Source organism: Mauremys mutica, chromosome 5, assembly GCF_020497125.1.
Source record: "Mauremys mutica isolate MM-2020 ecotype Southern chromosome 5, ASM2049712v1, whole genome shotgun sequence".
Classification (NCBI taxonomy): domain Eukaryota; kingdom Metazoa; phylum Chordata; order Testudines; family Geoemydidae; genus Mauremys; species Mauremys mutica.
The window spans coordinates 10,634,581-10,653,027 of record NC_059076.1 but is presented as its reverse complement, the minus strand read 5'-3'; positions in this window follow the sequence as shown (position 1 = coordinate 10,653,027).

Below are 18,447 nucleotides of genomic sequence, written 5' to 3'. Positions count from 1 at the left end.
GCCCTGGTCGCAATGGAAAATGTAAAAGCTTTAACCCTCAGCATTAGCCATCATTTTGCAGCACATCTTGCTGGGGTAGACCTTCCTCTGAACCCCATGAAATCCTGCCAGGTGAAAATATACCAGGTAACAGACGATGGTTCCAGTACCGAGGGCGATCCCCTCAGTTATGAGTGTGAACAAGGAGGCATGGAGTGGAAGCAGCAACAACGAATGTGGCCTTGATGCCACAGCTCTCCAGCCACATTCGTGAGGAGGGAACAGATCCCTCAAGCAACTCATTTCATTGCTATTTTACGGTGGGGTTTTTGTTCTCTTTTCAACAGGCCCTTCGTGTGGTTTTGGAACAGGGCAAGTGCACTGCTGGAATATAAACTCCCACAAAGCTATCGGCATGAGAGTCTGAATTTCTGACCCAGGAATTCCTCTTATCTGCAGCAAAGGCTGCTTCTATACACTGTCAGGGGCACCTCGGATATGTCCTTTCTATTTGGATTGTTCCAATCCCGGCATTGTACTGTAAGCCAGGCTCTCGCTGCAGAGTGGTGTTGACTCAGGGGAAGTTACTTAATGAGCAAAACCAGGCTGTTTATACTTATGGGATTCAGGTTTGATTTAGAGAGAGGTGCTGGAGTGTGTACCCAGTACAGGCTTCGAGAGGCCAAGGAGGCTAAATTAAAGATGAGTCCCAGCTGGGAGAGGAACTGGGTTGCTAGTATAAACGGAGGAAGCTTGGAGTGGAAGGGAGGTGTAGAAACTCTGCAGTTACCCTCCGGATGCTTGAGAGCAGAGGCACAGGCGAGCTCAGGAAGGAAGCCTGGGGTGGGGAGTTGATCTTGGGATCCCTGATGGAGGGGAGTTTGGCAAAAGGCCAGGAGTGATGGAAGCAGTCCCAAGGGTGGAGTAGGCTCTGGTGGTGAGCCCTGATGAAAGGGTGGGATTGGCACATCCAGGGAGGTGGTTAACTGAGGAACTGTGTAAGGAAAACGTAAGAGGGAGGACAGGTCATGCCTGGGGAGGCTGGAGGCTGAGTTAAGTTGTATTTGTGCTTTGAGATTGATTGGGGCAGTCTAGGGGGCAGAGCCCTGAGAAGCTGTGGGTAAAAAGCTATGGTAGGAGGTAGCCCAGGGAAGTAGCCATGGCAGGTTTGAAGAGACCTGGCTTGTGTACCACAGGGCCCCTGTGCTGGAACCCAGGGTCAGGGGAGAGCCTGGGTTCCCCTGACACCCACTGGGGAATCTGATGTGAAGCCCGCTGATATAAGGGGTTAAGGACATTGGAAAGCCCTGAGCCCAGATGGCGCAAGGACGCTGGTGCTCACAGTTGGGGCTGAAGACCTGATGTAAGGACCTTGGACTTTGTTGGAGGGGTGGGACTAAAATGTGACCTGGACAAAGGGCCGAGTTGAGAAATGTGGCAGACTGCTGCGGGATGGGAGCGGCCATCGGTAAGAGATACTAGGTGAGGACAGCCTGCTACACCATAGCCAGCCATGAGGGGGTATACCAGTGGTGACTTCACACCTGGATGGGAGCCTGGTCTGCACCACAATGGTTTGCTGGCATTGCTGTGTCAGGTGTATGGAAAAAAACAAAACCCAGAGCTAATGTACCTATGCCAGCAAACCCCCTGGTATAGGTGCCAGCAGAAGCCATGTCATTTGGGGAGGTGGTGAAACTGTGTTGGCAGAAAAACCTCTCTCTGTCGGCTTACGCTAGGTCTCCACTGGACATTCTGACACCCTAGCTATACTGACTAAGCGTACGTCTACACTACCTGCCGGATCGGCGGGCAGCGATCAATCCAGCGGGGATCGATTTATCGCTCCTAGTCTCTCTTCCATTGACTCCTGTACTCCAGCGCCGTGAGAGGCGCAGGCAGAGTCGGCGGGGGAGCAGCAGCAGTCGACTCACCGCGGTGAAGACACTACGGTAAGTCGATCTAAGTATGTCAACTTCAGTTATGTTATTCACATAGCTGAAGTTGCATAACTTAGATCGATCCCCTCCAGTGTAGACCAGAGCTAAGGCTTTGTAGCTCTGTAGTCTAGGTGAGCCCTGAGCCCTGTAAGAGCCAGGATGTGATTTAGCCTGACACACCCACACAGGGGAGGAAAAACCTTTTTCATGCCTGTTCTTTGTAGGGTGACCAGATGAGAGGAAGAAAATATCAGGACACAAGGGGGGGGGTCACCGGTAGAGGGGGAAAAAAAAGCGGAGTGCCGCCGGCGGAGCTTTAAAAAAAAAAGAGTACCACAAAATATTGGGACAAACGCCTAGATATCGGCACAGTCCCGATTTTATTGGGACGTCTGGTCACCCTAGTTCTTTGGAGGCCAGAAGATGACTGAACAACTGCGGGCTGCTGGCCACAGTTAGATGTAGGGTGTTCAGGAATTAATATTGTTCTGCATCCCAGAATGTGTGTTAGCTACTAGATTGCTAAGATGGTGCATTAGCCATCAGAGTTTCAGACAATTTCAACACATTTATCCACAGGTAGGTATGGTCATGAGGACAGTGACTGAGGGCCACTAAGGCTGAATGGGTCTGACTGGGAGCAATGGAGCAACCATCCTCGGGGCAGTTGCCTTGATGGCTTGGCTGTCTGACTGGGAAAACCAGTCTGAGGTAGAAATAAGAGTTCCCACCAAAGCCCTGTAACAAAGACCACTGGGTAATATGGTAACTGGGCCCAGATGGCAGCTTCCCTAAGAGTCTGTGGGAGACAAAGTGAGACCAGGTCGGGTCCCATGAGCTCTTAGGCATGCAAGCAGAATGTAACACTGTTGTTGCTGTGCTGGTCCCAGGCTATGAGACTCACAAGGTTGGGGAGGTAATATCTTTTACTGGGTCAACTTCTTTTGGTGGGAGAGACAAGCTTTTGAGCTCTTCAGGTCTGTGTAACTTAAAAGTTTGTCCCTTCCAATCACAGAAGTTGCTTCTGTAAAAGATGTCACCTCACCTACCTTGTCTCTGAAGAATGTAAATCCATTCTACTTGTGACATTACCCCAGGTGCAGTCTGGACTGTTGAACAGCTGTGTCCTCAGTTCTCCAACCTGGGGTGCCTTTTACACTGCTTTGCTGTAAGAACTTCCACTCCTGGCCTGTTCAGACACAACCTCTAGCATGCAAAATCACTCCCAGCTGCACAGTATTCAGTGCTACTAGTTGGCCACTCATGAATTACACTCCAAAGCAACCCCAGCAAGGTCTCTGTCCCAGACTTTCCCCCAGAAATGTGCACTGTGTCCTGCTCAGTACCCTCCTGAACAGTACAAGCTCATAGAAAGGCCATCATTTCATCAAAGGAAAATGATATGCACAAGCCTTGTTACCCCAAATGGGGTTTCTCCATACACTTTCATCCAAACACACTGCTTAAGATAAACATCTCTTATTGTTCTATTAACTACAGAAAGATAGATTTTAAGTGATTACAAATAATGATGCATAAAAGTCAGGACTGGCTAGAAATGAAAAGAGTAAAATGCAAGCTAATACCTAACTTAACAAGCTATGTGAACTTTAAAGCAAAAAGATTTAGTCTCTCCATACGTTTACAGCAGTCAGTACTGGCTGAATGGATTTCCAGCCAGGAACACCCTTCCCCCAGTTCAATGATGCTTTCTTTGTCTTTCAAGTGTTCTAGCTGCTGTGAGTAGAGATGGAGGGAGAGAGGTGATTTGGAGGCCACTGCCTCTCATTTTTATACTGCTTCTCTCCTCTTTCAGGATTACCTGAAGCTGGGGTATAGGCAACAAATAGTCTCTTGTGGATGTGAGGTCTGACCTGTCCTGTGATGGAATGTAAATTTCTTAGTCACACCTTCCCCCTGCCAGAGAATGGCTGCTTAAGCAGTTGACTGTCTTCTAAAACCTGGCTGGGGGCTGGTTTGTCCTTTGTTTCTGAGAAACTGTTTGGGTCTGCTTTTCTTAAACTTGGAGTGTCTTACAGCAGTGATACACAGTAGAATCTTATAACTTCACATACAATATTGATTCATATATCTTTCCAGGACAATATTGTTCAGCAGATTATGATGTTTCAAATGATACCTCAGAAGGCACACTTTCTAGAAAATTTATCATAGTCTTGTAAAATTGGTGAATGTAATAGTATAGACCATCACATTATGCCTGTAACTTAAGAGAAAAGCCAATGTAATTTAGCCTGTAGTGAAGTGTGAGATCAGATGAGGCTAAATAGGTGTGTTGGTTCTGTTTTTTGTTTTTTTTCCCCCAAATATTTTTTTAGAGAAGTGGCCGCTCACTATCTCACTGACCAGGCTCCTGAAGGAAAGAAAGGCAGGTGCCAGAACCTAGTTGGACCTATGGGTGATAGGTTGTAGGTATACGTAGGGCACTGTAAACAGATCCCTGGGTAAGAAAGAAGAATCACTAGTTTCCACTCTGAGGCAGGCCCAGGACTGGGGCGAATACTCTGAGAGAGACCAGAAAGAAGGCTAAGGTGCAGCCAGGCTAAACTGTGACATCATGTTTAGGTGGAAAAAGCAGCCTGAAGTTAGGATTGCCAACCCTCCAGGATTGTCCATGAGTCTCCAAGAATTAAAGATCAATCTTTAATTAAAGATTGTCATATGATGAAAGGTTCAGGAATACATCCAATCAAAAAAAAATAATACAACCCTTAAAACCAGATTTTCAAGAACTGAGCACCCACAACAGGGGCTAAGTTTTCAAAAGACTTGACACTATGGATGCCTAAATACAGATCTGATTTGCCAAAATGCTCAGCAGGCATCCTGTGAAGCTCTTCTGCAAAAGCTATCCAGTTTGGGTGGGATTTTCAAAAGAGCTCATCACATTGGGTCACAAGGGCTGAGTAGCTTTGAAAATTAGACTCTTATGTGGGTGCCCAAATGGAAGCTGAACTCTTCTGAAAATCTGGCCCTTTGCGCTTTTGCTTGGTACGCCCTTCCTGCTACCAATTATCTTCCCAAACCAAAGCGCTTAATAAGTTTCTGATTTCTTCCCCCACCCCCTCAAAAATAACCCTATTATGCAATAAAAGAGTGAGGGCTCTTAATTCTACAAATGGAAGAAATCATAGAGAGCTACTCACTAAGCTACTGATGGTCTCAATTTATTGTTTTACCAATTAACTAAGCCGGCGAGCTTTTCGTGTATGAGCTGTGATAAACTCTGTTTGACACAGTGCTGTCAGGCACCATCATTTCCAATGAAAAGTGACAGTCCTAAGATTAAACTATTATTTCCTTAAAAAGACAGGAAGCCACATTTACTTATAATTAGTGTGCAGACTTTGACGGGCCAGACATTTGTAGCACAACTTCAAATTACCACAAAAAATAGACTTATTAACTGCAGATTAATATTTATGAATTGGCCGAGTGGCTAAATTTGACTTCCTTTAGTGAAGGATATTTCCATGCAGGAATAGTTGTAGTCTTTCACGGAAGATTATTTAAAACAAAACTTCTGGCTTCTTGTACCTACTTTGTTTGACACATTTATAAATTCTGTTTATCCAGAGAGAGACAAGGGAGATGAGGTAATATCTTTTATTGGACCAACTCCTGTTGGTGAGCGAGACAAGTGTTCAAGCTATACAGAGCTCTTCTTCAGGTCTGGGAAAGGTGCCAATGGAAGATATTACCTCACCCACCTTATCTCTGTAATATCCTGGGACCAACACAACTACACCAACACTACAAACAATGCGGTTGTCCAGAGGCAGGGAACAACTGTGTACTTTAATTGGAATAATTTAGTGGTACAATTTCAAAAGCATTCAGTTTCCACTAAGAACCACGGCTTAGGACACTGAGCTTATTTCAGAATCCAAGCAGGAGCTGAGAGCTTGGGAAAATCTGGTTCCAGTGCTAGGTGTCATGGTATTTTGAAACTCTCTGTGCGAGAACAGTGTGGGTAGCAGGGAGGAGGGATGGTCCCGGGGTTAAAATACTAACCTGGGCGAGCTTGGTTCAAGTCCCTGGATTCCTGTGTGACCTCAGAAAAGTCTCAGATGACTGGAGCTACAGAGGAACTAAGGTGCTTAAATTCAACTTTTAGATTCTGCTGAGATCCTCAACACCTTCCTCCCCCCTTCTCTGAATTCCTAAATGCCCAAATTCCCTCAGCACAGCACTTACGTTTCTGCTGGCAGGCATGTACAAGACCACCTGCGTGCTGAGCTGCATGGTGCCCGCATTCACACCTAAGCTCCTGTAGGATTCACAAAGTAGGCGTTGCCCTGCCTATCTCCCATCACACCTATTAGAACGTCCGCCACACAAGGTAGAAAGTGGTGAGCAGTGTGTGTGTGTGTGTGTGTGTGTGTGTGTGTGTGTCCCAACCACAGTGATTACAATGCTCCTCTGCAATGTGGGAGAGAGAGAGACTTCTTGGAGCAGGGATTTGATCCTGACTCTCTCATCCTGGCTGGGATGATTTAGTTGGGGATTGGTCCTGCTTTGAGCAGGGGGTTGGACTAGATGATCTCCTGAGGTCCCTTCCACCCTGCTATTCTATGATTCTGTGATCCCAGGTGAGTGCCCCAACCAGGGGATTAGAAAATTAGAAAGTCATTATCTCTCCAGCCCAATTTAATGTTTTTATTTATTCCACAGGCACGAGTGAGAGAGACCCACATCAGAATAGCATGTAGTTTGGATTCTAACTACTTTGGGTGGGGGGTATTGGCAGTAGGCCCAACTTTCTCAGCATCTCCTGCCAGCTAGCTTAGATGGTTTCCTGCTCAGCTAGCTGGCTTCTGAGTGTCCCAATAATTCTTAGGTGCCAACTCTTCCCATGCACTGCACGGGACACAGAGGCACTTAACTCAGGCTGGGAATGAGGGCAGCTAAGAATCAGGTGTTGCAATGCCTAATCCCCCCCTTAGGGACTTCGCCAGGTCAGGTCACCTGAGTGCTCTAGCCATGCTGTTCCAAAGAAAATGTGTTACAAAGACTTGCACAGTGTGGTGACTGTAATACATTCACGGTTTTCCTTCTTCAGTCACTGTGATGAGCCTCCGTTTGAGAATAAATGGAAGACGCATCTTCTCTAACCCAATCACACCATGGGGATATCACACCAGGTGCTATGCCTGTAAATCCCTCTGTTAACCATCCTAATTCCTGAAACAACGCCAAGGACAGGAGGTCAGCAAGGTGCAGTTATCCATTTTAAATTAGCGATTGAATCCAGGAATGAAGAATGTTTGCAGAAGCAAGCTTCAAAGGAGCCCAGGTGGCAATAATTAATTCTTAATTTCATCCCTTCATCAGTCTGACCTGGCTGAAAATAAATCCTCTAAAAGAGAGAAAAACCATTAGATATTCTTGTAAAGTGCCTCTTATGAGATAAACTGTAACTGGAGAAAGGCAGAATAACTGTGTTTATTCTGATAACCTTTAGATTCATCACTCTGGGTCATATATTTAATTTAATCACTTTTGGAGTCAGTGCTAAAGAGGGAATGGCAGCCAGGTGTATGCAGAATTCCCTGAGGGAACCCGTGGATTTAGCAGTTGAAGGCAGAGAAAACTATGTGACTATCACAGAAAGATCTTTGGTCAGATGCCAGGCTGGTGTGAATCCACATACACCCTTTGACTTCAATCACACTAGGAAGATCTGAGGACCTGGCTCTTGATTTATTTGTTGACTTTCAATGGGAAGTAGGTTCATAAATCACGTAGGTACTTTTGAAAAATGTACCCATTGACCTTAGTGTAAATAATTTTCATGCCCCAGCACTCAACTTACGCTGACTTTGGACCTGCTATGTTTGGTTTTGGGAACATCCATTTTCTAGTTTCAGCCTCTCGATCACGGAAGCTATATATAAATTTGTCAGTAGAGAGGAAAGACGAGCCAGGGATGCTACATTAGGGGCATTGGCTCATAGAAGAACTTGCTGAACATGTAGTCCTGAAAATCAAATGCAAAAGGGTAATTTATATTGCTTAAACTGGAAGCTCTTTGAGGTAGGGGCCATCTTTTGTGTGTGTGTGTGTGTGTGTGTGTGTGTGTGTGTGTGTGTGTGTGTATAGAATACCTAGCACAATGGAACCCCAATCTCTGACTGGAGCCTTTCAGTGCTATTACAGGACAAGTAATAAGAATAATCAAAGAGATTTAAATGCAGTGGGCAAGTGACCAGTGGAAATATGATCCCACTTACTCCGTTGTGTAAAACAGGTGTCCTGGGAGCAGATTTTTAAAGGTGTTTAGGCTAAAAAAGATGCTGATGGTGGCCTAGTGGGATTTCCCAAAGGGTCTAGACACCTATCTGCATCTTTAGCTGCCTAAAGAGCTTTAAAAATCTGGCCTGTGGCATCTTGAAATTGGGGGCCAGATTCTTTCTTGTACCAACATTTGCTCAGTGAAGGTTGAGGGTGGGTATCAGGGTGCTGTAATCGATTCTGAAACTCCAGCCCTAGCCCAAGTGTAGGTTAGACACCCTCTCTGTGGGACCATAAACCTATCAGTTAAAAATTGCCTGAGTGTTGACTTCAATAGGACATTCGAGTGCTAACTGTAAAGCAGGTGTGCCAGCCTTTGTAGGATTGAGGCTGTACTATACCAGATTCTCCAGAGATGTGTCTGAGGTTGAACAGAAGATGGTCTGATGCTTATTTTTTTGAGAAATATCAGATGAACATGTAATTTAGGAGACTGTATCATGCACTCCATGGGGCAGAATTAAATTGGTATTTTCAGGAATGAATTAAGGATATCCACTAACATAGGCACATCCTACACTGTGGCTCCACACCAGATTTCAGAGCCCAAATGAATGGGGCAGTTCTCAGGCCACAGAGCTATCATTTCAGGCTGCCTGCAGACTCAGGCAAGTCCCTGTTAAACTTATTTTACATTTTCAAGCTTGTGTTTGTACCCAGGTGAGTATGACGGAGCACGACTCAACCCTGTGGTGCCTCCTGCTGGCCATCCTGGGAATTAACTCTGGTTTGGTGGTGCACCTTCATCTAGTGGCATCTCACCATTGTCTCTTCTATCATCAGGACCTGTGACATTCTCAGGACCATGGTGTCCTCTTCTGCACACAGCCCTCTGGCTGTGCCCTACTCAGTTCTCTCTCCCTCCCTTCCAGGGCGGGGGAGGCAGCTGTCCTTTGCCCAGCCACTTGCCTCAGTGGCAGGCTGCAGTCCAGGGTCTAGCCTCCTGCGTCAGTGGCAACAGGGGCAAAAGAGGGCGGGGGCAGATACGCGCTGCATCGCCTCCAACCCCAATCGTCTGTTTCCCTGGGCCTCTTCCCCGCAGCCCTAACACCTTTCTCTGCCCTTGTAACAAGGCCTCCATCCGGCAGTGGTTGGCCAGGAGCTCTCTCATGCTCCCCTGACCCGCCCAGCACTGCTCTATGGTACCGTGTTTTCTCCTTCCTTCAGGGCAGCCAGTCTTCCCTCCTCAAACAACAGGGAGTGACTGAAGCTGCTCTGGTCAGCAGCCCATTTTAAAAGGCCCAGCCTTGCCCTGATTGGCTGTCTCTCTAAACCTTCTCCTGATCGGCTGTCTCTATGAGCCCTTTCCTAATTGGCTGTCTCCTGCGCAGCCTCCCTGGGGATGCTTTAACCCCTCTTCTGCCAGTGCGGGGCAGACACCCCACCACAGTGGGTTACAGACTTTTTTTTTTTAAATGAAAGCTGAGATTCTAATCTCAAAGCTTGACTCCAGGAGCTGGGCCGTAAGCATGGGACTATCTTGTTTTATGACTTAATTCAACCTTCAGTGTTTGTATCAAAGAGTTTAACTGCTCAGGAGTATGAAGCTTGGTTGATTCGCCCATAATTGGCAATAGCACATATAATTCATAATGTGGATCTATTTGATTAGAATCCATTGTCACTCCCTTTCCCGTACACTTTAGAGGCTGCGAAGGAGAGAGTTTCTTTGCTGCAAACCTTAGAAACTAAAAGTGCATCTTATTATGACAGTTCTATGCAAAAAAATAGTTATACCTAGGCTTGGTAGAATTCAGTTTGTATTTTTTTTTTAATTTTGATAAATTGTTTTAAAGCATTTTTTTCTATTAGTTTCAATTTAAATTTTCAAAGTGCTGGGAAATTGTTAGACAATGATTTAATGACAGACACGGAGATTCAGAAAGTTAAAGCTTTATAAGCATTAAAACACAAATTGTCAAAATATACAAAGTAAGTGCCCTTAAACTCAATTCTCAAGCAGCACTTTACTTGCTTTGCCTATCTGTAAATTTCAGTTATGGATGGAAATATTTTTCAGTGGTGAGGGAATGATGAAATCAACACCTACCAGCATTTTCTGATAAAAATCTAATCCTCCAACCCTAGATGTATCTGCCCTATATACAGTTAGTGTGCCATATAATGGCATATAAAGGATTGAGAACATTTTCCATACATCTGCAGGTTCAATAAAGTTGTTGTTCATTGCAAACTCCTCCCCAACTGGAGATCTTAGCACCTTACAAAGTGCACAATAGAGCCAGGGCCGGCTCCAGACCCCAGCGTGCCAAGCGCGCGCTTGGGGCAGCATTTTGCCGGCAGGCACGTCTGCAAAAGGTCCTGCTTGGGCCGGCCAAATTCCTAGAGCCGCCCCTGAATAGAGCTACTCCAAAATATTTGAAACTCACAGTTGACACAATTTATGCTCAAAATTTGGAATTCAGTAAAAATCAGGTGGAAGCTTTCCACATACCCCTTTTTGTGCAGACATTTGCAGATTTTTTTTGACCAGCTCTATAGTTGGTCAATTATTTTTTTCAAAACACTGATGAATTTTTGGTTGTTGAAATTTTGGATTTTGATGGGAGGAAAAAGTCAGCATTTATTATCAAAACTTCATGCCATTTTTCAACCAGCTCTAGTGCAAAGGAATCTTTTTCTTTCATTCTTTAGCACCTAGATTGGGTCAGGAACAGAGAGGAAGGATCCTGAAGAGCTTTTGTTTAAGACACTGATGCACATTACAAGTTTCAGTTTCTTCTCTCTGTCTACCTTTTTTTTTTCAGTACTCAGAGATGGTAGTTATGCCCAGAATGCCAATCTTTAGCTGTATGCTTTAAAAGATTAATGGAAAAAAATCCATGCAAAATCTTTCTACTCATGCACATGCTTTGATTTTTTTGAAAGCTCATAATTCTGTCATGTTACCAATTTGCATTAGAATACTCAATGGAATTTCTCCTCTCTTAGGACTATTTTGATACCAAATTCCATCTCTTTATGCTAGTTTGTTTTTGCCCTGTACAAAAAGATTAGAAGGTTGTGAGGTTGTTTTTGTTTGCTTGTTTTAATAATAGGGAGAATGTATCTGTTTCACTCTCCTTTTGCCCAAAGCTGTCTGAACAGGTTTGGTGAAACTTTCAAAGAAAATTCACCCTTTGGAGAGGTGTGGGGGATGCAAGCCTGGAAAATTTCAGCAAGTTTAGGACATCTGCATAGGTTCAAATCCTGCATAGACTTATATGTGTGCTTATCTCTACACACTGTGCATAGTATCATTGAAAGCAAGGGTGACATTTCCCAAAGGTTAATGTGCATATGCAAAAGATTTTGCATGCATTTTTCACTAATCTTGAAAGCAATGAGTCAACTCACAATTCACCAAGTTAAGCATGTGCATAAATCTTTGCAGGATTAAGGTGTTTAGATGATAAAATCTTTTGGGCAAGAACTGATGTGTGTGACCCTAATCCCTGATCAGCACTTGTAGGTGCTACCACAATACAAATAATAGTAAGGAGAATATGTGACTGACAGCAGATGACACAGAGTAATAATATCACATGCCTAACCTTAACTAAAGGGGAGTTTCTGCTCCTGATATAATAACCCCCCAGAAAGGTAGCTTCTTAGTGCTATAGTTGGAGAAGTAGTCCAAATCTTTGCACTCAGTAGTGGCTAGGAAGCAAATGCCTCCCACCCATGACTCCTGAATGCTCCTTTCATTATGGATCCCTGAGTTGTCTGGCTCCATCTTTAATTAATTAAATGTGGAAGCCATTTTGTCCATGATTGGTCCAGCATCTTCCTCTGGGCTGAGTCACTGCAAACAGCAGTTCAATCCTGTCTCTCTCTCTCTCTCTCTCTTCCCCCACCCTTCTCTCAGGATACTCAGGTCACTAATTAGCTGCAATGTTTCTGATGACAGAACAGAACTCACACGGCTTTCTTTCCAAGTGGCTGTTTTCTCAGTGCTAGTTTATGTAGTGAGCTTTCCAGGAAAGTGGTGCTTTCGGCTGACTCCACACTGCCATGTTGTCCGTCATCTTGCACTGGCTACGTTTTGTAACTCCATGTTGTAAAAGCAGGCATTAAAAGAGCACACTGCTGATAAAAGTGGTAGGCATGGTGTTCAATAGCGGAAATATTGTACGGCTAATTAGGGAAGTTCGTTAATATCCTGGTAATTAGTAAAGATCCTCAGCTGGAATAAAGTAGCATAGCACCATTGAAGTCAATAGATCCATGCAGATTTAGAGCAGCCGAGGCTCTGGCCCATTGATTTAAATGGAACTATGGCGGGTCTGGTTGGGCAAGAAGCAGTGTGCATAGGTCTGGTGCTTAATCTGGATGATACTAAATCCTTGGCTATTACCATCAAGCAGCCTCCAGGGCCAGGTTACAACCAGCTCACTGTTAACCTCTCCAGACGAGACATCCAACAGGTGGCATTTGTCAAATACTTGGGAAGCATCATAGACAGCACTGGACATCTATATAGCAGCAGCTGTGAGTATGTCATGACCTCAAGCTTCCTACAAAGCTGTGGGTCGATAAAACTATAGTGATACCAATTCTACTGTAAGGCAGTGAGACATGGGTGCTGGGGAAGGGTGAAGAACACCAGAATGACATTTTCGATTCTCGTTTTCCTTATCAGCTGGCAGGGCAAGCTTAGCAATGAGGATATTTGTAGCAGAATCCAGCAACTGCCTCCATCAGCCCTGGTTTGCTTTCAGCATCTTTCTTGTTAGGGACATATTAGGAGGGAAGACCAATGAATTACAAAGGGTGTTTACCAAGAGAGGCTGCTATGGGCCAGTGAACGCATGATCACAAAGTGCTTCAGTGATGCAATAAGATTATCAGTGTTGGACGTCATGTGGTCTGGATGGATGCGCAGTTTAAGGACAATGATAGAGATCGTTCTGGGTGTCACTCAATGTGCAAGGAGGTTATGTCCCACTAAGATTTGCAACAATGATGATGATTTACACCAGCTTAGGATCTGGTGCCCTGTATGTATTGACACTAGTAGGCAATTCCTCCTCTTCCTATGTTTAGAAGCTTTCACATTTTACTAGAGTGTTTAGCACTCCAGTAACACGTGCCATACAGGAGGTCACACTAGATGGTCACAGTGGTCCCTTTTGGCCTTAGAATCTATGACAGGCTTCTTTTGGCTCCCGCTGAAGTCAATGGGAAAACTTGACTTTATTGGGAGCAAGAGATGGCCTAATAAATGTTAAATTGCCTATTAACATAACATGCTGGGCCAGAGTCTGAGCTGGCATATAGTGATGTAGCGCCATTGAAGCCATTAGAAGTGGATGTGACAAAAGGAGAAGCAATTAATAATGGCTATTATTATTATTTGTGTGTGTACAACTCTCACTGATCTCAATAGGATCTGGGGCATGCTCAGTGCCTGAAAATCAGGTCGTAGACTCATAGACTCATAGACTTTAAGGTCAAAAGGGACCATTATGATCACCTAGTCTGACCTCCTGCATAATGCAGGCCACAGAATCCCACCCATCCACTTCTGTAACAAACCCCTAATGTCTGAGTTATTGAAGTCCCCAAATTGCGGTTTGAAGACCTCAAGCTGCAGAGAATCCTCCAGAAAGTGACCCGTGCCCCATGCTGCAGAGGAAGGCGAAAAACCTCCAGGGCCTCTGCCAATCTGCCCTGGAGGAAAATTCCTTCCCGACCCCAAATATGGCGATCAGTTAAACCCTGAGCATGTGGGCAAGACTCACCAACCAGCACCCAGGAAAGAATTCGCTGTAGTAACTCAGATCCCAACCCATCTAACATCCCATCACAGACCACTGGGCATACTTACCTGCTGATAATCAAAGATCAATTGCCAAATTAATTGCCAAAATCAGGCTATCCCATCATACCATCCCCTCCATAAATTTATCAAGCTTAGTCTTGTCGTGTATTCGGGGTGGAATTTTCAAAAGTGCCTAACTAACTTAGGCGCATGGGTCCCATTGGCTATCGAAGGGATTTATGTGGCTAAATGATGTAGGCGCTTTTGAAAATCTCACCCTTAGATACCTGAATATGGATTTAAGTGTACAACTTTATGCTGACAAGTTGCAAAATACTGGCCTATTGGTGATATTTTCAGAAGCACCAAAATGATTTAGTAGCCTAAGTTCTATTTTCAAAAGGGGCTTTAAGCATTTACTAACCCAATTCCCATTGAAGGTGACCAGGACTTAGGTTCCCAAGTTCCTAAATCACTTTTGAAAAATGTTAGAAATCCTTTATTCATAAATCTATCTTCAGCCAAGAGACGGAGACAAATTTTTGTTGATATCAGAAATATCGTTAGAAAGTGTGTAAAAAGCAACCATGTTACAGTCACTGTGTAAAAAACAATCTTAAACTACTGCAACTTAAATCAGTGGTTCTCAACCAGCAGTACATGTACCCCTGGGGTACTCAGAGGTCTTCCGGGGGTACATCAACTTATCTACATATTTGCCTAATTTTACAACAGGCTACATAAAAAGTACTAGCCAAGTCAGTACAAACTAAAATTTCATACAGACAATGACTTGTTTGTACTGCTCTATATATGATACACTGCTGGAGCCCAGGTCCTGGGGCTCAGGCAGCCTTGCTGGGGCGGTGATTTAAAGGGTCTGGTGCTTTGGCCACTGTGGGGAGCCCTGGGCCCTTTAAATCATTGCTGGAGCTCCGGCAGTGGGACTCGGGCGGTGCTTTAAAGGGCCGGGGGCTCCCCGCAGGGGCTGGAGCTCCGGGACTTTTAAATCACCACCAGAGAAGCCGGTCCAGTCCGACGCGACGTACTGGCAAGAGCTGGTACGCCATATTGGACCGTACCGGCTTACTTTCACCTCTGCTTGTGGGTAAGAAAGAAAAATCAGAGTCCTGAAGGGGGTACAGTAGTCTGGAAAGGTTGAGAGCCACTGAGTTAAATACTGATGAACACAGATTTTACGTATAGACTGAGCGGAAACAATAATAGGTGACTATGATGACCAATCACATAGCACAAATAGCATCTATTCAAACGAATAGGCAGAGCAAACACTTCCTCAGCTCTGGCTAGGCTGAAATATGGTTGCCTAAAACACTCGCTGAATAATGTAGAATAACAAAAAATAATAACAAAATCAGTTTGTAAACAGTGTGGAGTAAAGGTGTAGCTGGATCGAGAGAAGAAAGAGCTAAAGGAGATAAATTGTTCATTACAAACAGCTCACCCATTATTGCTATTAGTGTAATACAGAGATACAGCAGGGCCCTGGTGCACTAGACAGCATACAGAGGTAAGAGAGGGGAAACAGAAGTGCAGAGAGCCTAAGTGACTTGCCCACAGTCACCCAGGATGTTAATGGCAGAGCTAGGAATAGAATGCAGGTCTCCTGAGTTACAGTTCAGTGTCTTAGTCACTTCCTCTCAAACCTAGCTTTCTTTAAAAATATAAAACTAAAAAAATATGCAGAGTGAAGAGCTTGCCGATTACTCTGTTGGGATGACTAGGACAATACCATTCTGCAGAACTGTGCTCTTCTGAAACTCACAAGACTGATTAGAACAAAAGTTCCTGTAGTATATTTTTGTGGTGCCATTTGTTATCCTGCACTGTTTGACACAGTGTAGTATATTGTACCTATAAATCAGCTGCAGCAAATTATTTAATGATGCATTAACTGTAGCATTCCACATATATTACAGTTCTTTAGCCAATGCTGAATGCTTTTTCAATAGCTTAATCCATCCCAAAAGTAGTGAAGCAGGCATATTCATCCATCATGCTAGCGCACATAGTTTTCTCGTTTGCTCTTCTTATTTTATTAAAGCCCTCGACCTACAGGCACAGCACTAAATAACTATCCCAAGAACCATTTCACCTCACAGCATTCCTACCCCTTTCCTCATCTTTGCCTTACAGGGGTCTCTCTCTTAGAATCATAGAATCTCAGGGTTGGAAGGGACCTCAGGAGGTCATCTAGTCCAACCCCCTGCTCAAAGCAGGACCAAACCCAACTAAATCATCCCAGCCAGGGCTTTGTCAAGCCTGACCTTAAAAGCCTCTAAGGATGGAGATTCCACCACCTCCCTAGGGAACCCATTCCAGTGCTTCACCACCCTAATAGTGAAAAAGGTTTTCCTAATATCCAACCTAAACCTCCCCCACTGCAACTAGAGACCATTACTCCTTGTTCTAAGAAAAAAAGAACAGGAGTACTTGTGACACCTTAGAGACTAACAAATTTATTTGAGCATAAGCTTTCGTGAGCTACAGCCCACTTATTCGGATGCCTTGTTCTGTCATCAGGTACCACTGAGAACAGTCTAGATCCATCCTCTTTGGAACCCCCTTTCAGGTAGTTGAAAGCAGTTATCAAATCCCCTCTCATTCTTCTCTTCTGCAGACTAAACAATCCCAGTTCCCTCAGCCTCTCCTCAGAAGTCATGTGCTCCAGCCCCCTAATAATTTTTGTTGCCCTTCGCTGGACTCTTTCCAATTTTTCCACATCCTACTTGTAGTGTGGGGCCCAAAACTGGACACAGTACTCCAGATGAGGCCTCACTAATGTCGAATAGAGGGGAATGATCACGTCCCTCCTTCTGCTGGCAATGCTCCTACTTATACAGCCCAAAATGCCATTAGCCTTCTTGGCAACAAGGGCACACTGTTGACTCATATCCAGCTTCTCGTCCACTGTAACGCCTAGGTCCTTTTCTGTAGAACTGTTGCCTAGCCACTCGGTCCCTAGTCTGTAGCAGTGCATGGGATTCTTCCGTCCTACCGGCAGGACTCTGCCTTTTCACTTTTTTCTGATAGATCTAGAGGACAGTGTGTATAGTTTATTTAAGCCAATTAGTATTTAGTTGTGCAGTTGGTTTGTAATCACTGGCTGGATTCTGCTTTCATGAGGATATGTTCTTCTAGGTAAGATACAGGATTCAGCATCAGAATATCTGGGTTTTGTGCCCATCTCTACTTCTGGTGACCTGGGGCAAGTTGAGGAACTTCTCTGCGTTCCATATGTAAAATGAGGATAATAAAACTTCCTTTGTCTTGTCTATTGAGATTGTAAACGCTGGGAGTATACAATGCGTATACCCAGCACAGCTGCTAGGTGCTAATGGAATAGAATGCTGGGTCTGCCCAAGGACACCACCAAGCTGATGGGGAGGAACAACAAGTGAGGAAGAAGGCATGATAATGGGCACATTATAAATGCATGTAATTGTTAGAAACTTTAGATAGTATATGGGGAAATTAAATCTCAGCTGGAAAATATTTTAATAGAGAAGAACGTCAATGAAAGTATATAAAATATGAAATTTTGAAAATGTTTTTTTATGTTCTGTATATTTAAAATAAACAGTGCTTAAAATTTAATACTGTATGCAGAAAAGAGTGTTCATTAAAATGCAGATGTTTTTCATGTTCTAAAAAAATCCATCATTTTTTAAAAATGAAGTGAAACACTCAAAAATTTTGTAAAAAGATCTTCTGTTCAAAGCCCAATTTAAAAATGAATCTTCTAGACTTGAACAGAAAAGGACAATATTTTTAGAGATTCCTTTATTAAAAAAACAACTCAGAGCCAGAATCTCATAACTTTACTCATGTTGACAAGTAACTGATTTCAATGGAAGGGAGGTGCCTAAATACTTTTGAGGATCTGGCCCATACTCTATGAACTGTCCCACTGAAGTCAATGGGACTAGTTGTACAGCAAAGTGCTACCCGACGTAAGTATAAGAATATCCTATCTGACTCAGACAGCTTGATAGGGAGTTGTTCTAGAACTTTATGGAATCTTTAAATATTATGGAAATACCAGTATTCTGTATTATGAATTAGTTATGGTAGCACCTACAGGTCCCATTTGTGATTACAGCCGCATAGTGCTAAGTTCTGTAGGAAGATGTAGACCTTGTCTAAATACAAATGTTGATATCCTTTACTGATACAAGAATAGTTCAAGAGGCACAAACCCCTCTAGTGTAGACACAATTACAGGTATAAAGGTGCTTTTATTCGTATAGTTTATTCCCCTGTGGGAAATGATATCATATTCAATTATAATAGGTATAGTGTTAGAAAAGCTATGTATAGACCAGGCCCTACTAAGCGATTGTCCTGGCCTTGAAGCCCTAATGATCTAAATAAACAAGAGAGGCAACAGACAGGAAGGGAAATAGCTGCACAGAGGGTGAAGTGACT